The sequence below is a fragment of the Pteropus alecto genome, unplaced genomic scaffold, assembly GCF_000325575.1.
Source record: "Pteropus alecto unplaced genomic scaffold, ASM32557v1 scaffold21, whole genome shotgun sequence".
Lineage (NCBI taxonomy): Eukaryota > Metazoa > Chordata > Mammalia > Chiroptera > Pteropodidae > Pteropus > Pteropus alecto.
Genome location: NW_006436282.1, coordinates 16,938,286 through 16,945,241, shown reverse-complemented (window position 1 = coordinate 16,945,241; position 6,956 = coordinate 16,938,286). Strand labels below are relative to the sequence as shown.

Genomic DNA, 6,956 nt, shown 5'->3' with positions numbered 1-6,956 from the left:
AAAAAAAAAAAATACTTTTTTGATACCGAGCTAAAATAAATTTTCCCTACTTAGATTTTTTAAGATTTCTACAAAATTCAACTAGTGTTTTTTTTTGTTTTTTTTTTTTTGTTTTTGGAAAGAGATTACTCCAGTAATAAAACAATGAAATTGAATTACAGAGGAAAAACATTAAGAGGAAAAAAAAAGAATCACTTCTGAAATATCTCGAAAACAAGTGAAATTCCTCCCCAAAAAAGGACATTTTATGACTTTCTACTTCCCTCTTTTTTAGGGCACTGGTCAAGTTTGACACAAAAATTTTACACTAAAGCTACTCTGGACGGGTACAATCCTCTCCCTAGTCAACTGCTTCTGTTTCGGTTTTGAAGGGATCTCTGGGAACTCTTCTACCACCACTAACATTATCATCATCATTATGGTAGTCGGAATTTACTATGTGCCACTATTTTCAAGACCATTTTTTGTGTTATCGCATGTAAAGAACACTATAATGTTGCTCCTCCATCATTTCTACTTCTCAAAGCACCTGGATGTGCCTTTTTTTGCCTCTATATAACTCCAATCACAGCATGTTTCACACTGAATGAAAATCACCTATTTATTGCTGATGGCCTCATTAAACTCCAAGATTCTTAGTATCAGAAATTTTCGCTTATCAGTTCAACCCCAACAACTAATACAGTGGCAGGAACATAGTAGACATGCATTTGCTAAACGAATGAATGCCAATGCCCACAATGCACTCTACAGGATGTTTTTAAACATATTTATTTAAAGATAGTACCTTTAGTAGGTATAAACTTAACTAAAAACTACAAAATCTAAATAAGAAAAAATAGCACATGCTCTTGAAAACCACAAACGGATTCAGAACAAGTAGAAAATCATGTTTCTGGACAAAAGGACTCTCATCACAAATGTGTCAATTTTCCCTAACTTATAAACATTACATAATTACAATAAAATACAATAATTTCCCCTGTCTTTAAAACTAGATCAGTTAACTATAAAGATCTTTTAGAAGAATAATTAAGCAAAGAGAGACATGAAAGCTCTGATAAAAATAGCAATGAGGAAAGAACTAGCCCTTCTACATAGTAAAAGATATTATAAAGTCTGTTAATTGAAAGAATATTGCACTATAATACGAATAAACCAATAGAACAAATCAGGAAAACTAAAAATATACTCCTGCACAAATAAAATTTCAGTATTTGAAATGACAGCATTTCCAATGGAGGGAGGAAATAACTTTTTAATAAAAGGTATTAGGGCAAATAGATATCCAATGGAAAAAGGTAAAGTCATCTATATTCCTTATACCAAAACCAGGATAATTCCAAATACATCAAAAATCTAACTGTGCAAAATAAAATTAAATAAGTATTTGAAAAAAAAAAAAAACAGTTTAATTTCTCAATTCTCAAAAGCAACTAAAGACAAAAAATTCCTCCTTAAGCTTCTCAGTCTCATAGGTTATAAAATTTTACAAAATCATGAAACACCATTACAGAATAGAAATCTCTAAAAGTCAAAATCAAAGGAAACAAGTTAATTATATATATCAGGTGACATAATTACACAGAAAATAATTCTTTCAAGTGACTTTAAAACAAGTATTTTGACTGTACAATCTTAGTCTGATAAAGATCTACTGCGATATATCCTAAAGTCAGAAAGACCGTCAAAGAAATGTTAAACTGTATTCAATAACCTTACTGCTTCAATATCATTGTTATTTTCAAACTATTATATTTATTGTAGGATAAAGCAATTATGTAACTGTTGCTATCATAAGAATTAAAATTATTAGTGTAAAAAGAAATTTGAATTAAAAATTAAGTAAAACCTCTATAATCTGGAATTTGATTTGGAAATACCCTTTAAATTTGATTTGGAAATACCCTTTAAATGTACCCTTTAAATAGATTAGACAACCACCCCCTTTCAAAAGAAAGAGTGGCTAACAGGATTTAAAAAAAAAATGTATGCTACCTACAAGAGACTCACTTTACATTTAAGGACACGCCACAGGCTAAAAAGGGACAGAAAATAATAATCCATGCAAATAGTGACCAAAGGAGAGCAGGGGCAACCATACTTATATCAGACAAAATAGACTTAAATCAAAAACACCAGCAACAGAGAAAGTCATTACACAATAATGAAAAGGTAAATTAAACAGTAAGATATAACAATAATAAATACACACATACACAATCAGATTGCCTAAATATACAAAGCAAACAATGACAGATCTGAAGGGAGATACAGCAAGACAATAAACTTCATTTCCTGACTTGCCATAATAGAACATGCATACAGAAAATCAGTAAGGAAAGATCAGACTTAGACAACATTATACAAAAAGAATCTAACAGACTTAGAACATTATCTAAGACAGACCACATACTAGGTCAAAAAACAAGTCTTAACAAATTTAAGAAGGCTAATATCATTCAAGTATCTCTTCTGACCAGAATGAAATGAAACTAGAAATCAGTAACAAAGAAAATGGAGAGTGAGTGACACCAGAAACATGGCAGAGTAAGAGATGTCCCCAGACCTCTCCCCTTGAAACAACAAGCTGAACATCTAAAACTCAACAAAAAACACCCAACCTGCATACCAGCAAGTCTAAGCATGGGATCTGCACATAAGGAATACCACAGGTCAGAATCCCGGGCAGTAGACTGAGAGAAACAAAGAAGCTGCCTCTTGCAGCCAGAGCACCCTGCAGGAGGAAAGGGAAAGGGGAAAGGTGCTGTGAGTTCCCTGAACAGCCCTGCCTGAGAGAGCTGCGAGCTCTATGCAGTGGCAGTGCTCAGCGATCAGGGCAGAAAGCAGAGAACTGGGGACAGCAAAGAAACAACAGTTGATTATTAGAAGCCATGGTTGCAAAAAGTGAGGTGGAACCTCATCCCACATCCCCCAAACCAGACAGCACATCCCAAGACCAAACTCCTAGGACCCCCAGGGGAATCTGAGCAAAGACTACCGAAACTGTCACTAACACTGACAGGAACCAAGACTGATGGTAGTGAGCATGACTGAATATTTATTAGGGAAAAAAGGCATTATATGTAGTGACAGAAAGAAACCTAACTATGGTAGATGAACACGTAGTGTAAATATTTATATATATATGTAAATATATATATATGCCTTACTGTTAAAGTGTACAGCTGAAATATCGGATTTTGTTAACCAATGTCACCATAAAAAAAAAAATCAAAAAAATAAAAGGCATTATTAAGACTTTCTGATCTAAGAGGCTTAGACGCCAACTACTGGAAACAAAAGAAAAATGCGTTCTTAGCAAGAGGCTAAAGAGAGACCTTTATATAATAAATCTTCTTTCTGGAAAAAAAGCAGAATAACCTCCCTCCATTAATGCCCAGGTGGAGAAATAGTCCATTAAACACCATGAACAACCAAAGTGACAAGGCAGCTCAGAATGAAAGAGAAAAATCTCCAGAAAATAAGCTTAAAGACATAGAAATATACGACTTAAATGACAGAAAATTCAGGACAGTACTTCTGAAAAAATTCAGTGAGATCCAAAATAATTCATATCAACAATTCTAGGAACTGAAAACCAACTAGATAAGCAGAATGAGATTTTTTAGCAAGAAGATTGAAACCTTTAAAAAGAACCAACAGAGCTTCTGGAGATGAAGAATGCACGAAAAGAGATGAAGAATGAAATAGCAAGTTTGGGAAATAGAGTCGACCAAATGGAGGAAAGGATCAGTGATATCAAGGACAGAACTCTAGAAATAAATCATAAGGAAGAAGAGAGAAACTGAAGAATGAAAAATAAAGAAATTCAAGAACTGGGTGATACCATCAGAGGAGTAAACATAAGAATGGGCATTATCGAAGGGGAAGAAAAGGAATAGGGATTAGAAAGCATTTTCAGACAAATAGTTGACGAGAATTTCCTAAATCTAAGGAATGAACTGGAGCTTGGAATTCAAGAAGTCAACAGAACATCCAATTATCTCAACCCAAAAAGGCCTTCTCCAAGACATATTGTATTAAAATTATCAAAAGTCAATAACAAGGAAAGAATTCTCAAGGCAGCTAGGGGAAAGACGATGGTAACCTAAAAAGCAAAACCCATTAGATTATTGTGGGAATTCTCAGCACAAACATTACAAGCCAGAAAGGAGTGGAATCAAATATTCAAACTATTAAAATGAAAGTAACTACCAGTCAAGAATAATGCAAAGCTCTCCTTTAGATATGAAGGAATAAAGACCTTTCGGGACATACAAAAATTGAAAGAATTCTCCACTACAAGGCCTGCATTACAGGAAATACTGAAAGGGGTAAGATTACCTAAAACAAAATGACAAAAAATACATAACTATAAGTAAGGCAACAAGCAGGCAGGCAGAAGCAGAGAAGTGCAACCCTTATTAAGAATAGGGCATTATAAGCTTAAACAGTAAGAAGAGATTTGCTATAGTAAGATAGTGATGAACGTTCAGCATACATAGGGACAAACTGAGACAACAGTAACAGAAAAAAGGAGAATTCAAAGATCCAAATTCGTAAAAGTGGAATGGAAATAAGGCATGCACAGAAGAAAATGAACTTGTTTATGTATATATGTATTATACGTATATAAATTATCCTATACATATTCATAATGGTAACTATAACCAAAGATTCAGAACTGAAGTGTATGACATAAAACAAAAAGGATCAGAGGGAAAACCCACAAAATCTAACCAAAATAAAAACAATGGAAACACAAGGACAAGGAAGCAATAGAAACACCGAGCTACCAGAAAGCAAAAGATAAAATGGCTATAAGAAAACCTCGTATTTCGATAATCACCCTAAATGTAATAAAATTGAGAAATTCCTAGCTAGACTCACTAAAGAAGAAAGAGAAAGAACACAAATAAACAAAATCAGGGATGAAAGGGGAAATTATGACTGACATCACAGAAATAAAAAGGATCATACAAGAATAATGCAAAAAAGTATATAACACAGATTTACTAATCTACAAGAAATGTACCAGTACTTAGAAGAATACAACCTTTCTAGACTGAATCAAGAACTGGAAAATCTAAATAGACCAATCAGCAGTATGGAAATTGAAACAATCACCAAAAACCTATCGGAAAGTAAAAATCCAGAACCAGATGGCTTCACCAGTGAATTCCACCAAATGTTCAAAGATTTAATACCTATTCTCAAACTCTTCCAAAAAATCAAAGAGAAGGCAATACTTTCTACCTTATTTTATGAGGCCAATATTACCCTGATACCAAAACCTGGTAAAGATAACAAGAAAAGAAAACTACAGACCAATATCTCTCATGAACACACATGCAAAAATCCTAAATAAGATACTAGTGAACCGAATACAGCAACATATTAAAAAGATTATACACCACAATCAATTGGGCTTCATCCTAGGGGTCACAGGGATGGTTCAACATACGCAAATTGATTAATATGATACACCACATAAACAAATTAAAAAATAAGAATCATGTGATCAAATCAATAGATGCAGAAAAAGGCTTCAACAAGATACAGCATCCATTTATGATCAAAACACTTAACAAAAAATCGGTATAGAAAGGAAGTACCTTAACATAATAAAGGCCATATATGGCGAACATTCAGCCAACATTATTATACTTAATGGTGAAAAACTAAAGTCCTTCCCTCTAAGATCAGGAACAAGGCAAGGCTGTCCACTATCACTACTGTTATTCGATACAACATTGGAGGTCCTATGAGGGCAATCAAACAAGAGAAAAATATAAAAGGCATCCAAATAGGAAATGAAGAAGTCAAACTGTCACTATTTGCGGATGATACAGAAAATCCTAAAGACTCCACAAGAACACTACTAGAAATAATAAGCAAATACAGTAAAGTTTCTGGATGCAAAAATCAATGTTCAAAAATTCATAGCATTCCTATACTCTAATAATGAATTGTCAGGAAAAAAATGGAAAAAATAATGTCTTTTGCAATTACAACAAAAATAAAATATTTAGGAAAAAAAGGAATAAAATACCTAGGAATAAATTTAACAGAACATGTGAAGGACCTTTATAAAATAATGAATACTATAAGACCCTATTAAAAGAAACTGAAGATGATAAAAGAAATGGAAAGATATTCTGTGTTCTTGAACTGGAAGAATCAACATTGTTAAAATACCTTATAAAGCATTATACAGATTTAATGTAATCCCCATCAAAATCCTATCAGTGTTTTTTAAATAGAACAAAAAATCATCAGATTTGTATGGAAGAACAAAAGACCCCAAATCGCTAAAGCGATCCTGAGAAAAAAGAACAAGTCTGGAGGCATCGCTCTGTCTGACTTCAAATTATACTACGAAGTGACGATAATCAAAACGGCATGATATTGTCAGAAAAACAGACACACAGACCAGTGGAACAGAATCGAGAGTCCAGAAGTAAACTCACATTTACATGGGCAATTAATTTTCAACAAAAGAGTCAAAAACATACAGTGGAGAAAGGAAAGCCTCTTCAATAAATGGTACTGGGAAATCTGCAAAGCCACCTGCAAAAGAATGAAACTAGACTGTTGTCTATCACCACACTCCCAAATTAATCCAACATGGATTAAAGACCTGAATATAAGACCTGAAACGATAAATTGCATAGGAGAAAACATAGGAACTAAACTCATGGCCCTTGGACTTAAAGAGGATTTTATGAATTTGACCTCAAAGGCAAGGGAAGAAAAGGCAAAAATAAATGAATGGGACTTCATCAAACTAAAAAGCTTCTGCACAACAAAAGAAACCGTCAGCAAGGTAAAGAAACAACCATCTGAATGGGAAAGTATATTTGCAAGCAACACCTCCGATAAGGGCCTAATATCCAAAATATACAAAGAACTCATACAACTCAATAACAACAACAACAAAAAACAAATGATCC

General features: G+C 33.5%; 1 protein-coding gene across 3 annotated transcripts in view; it reads right to left on the bottom strand.

Annotated features, from left to right (window-relative positions):
* STK31 (serine/threonine kinase 31) overlaps window positions 1–6,956 on the bottom strand; it is a 65,777-nt gene that overhangs the window by 723 nt on the left and 58,098 nt on the right. The gene's annotated exons all lie outside the window — the stretch shown is intronic.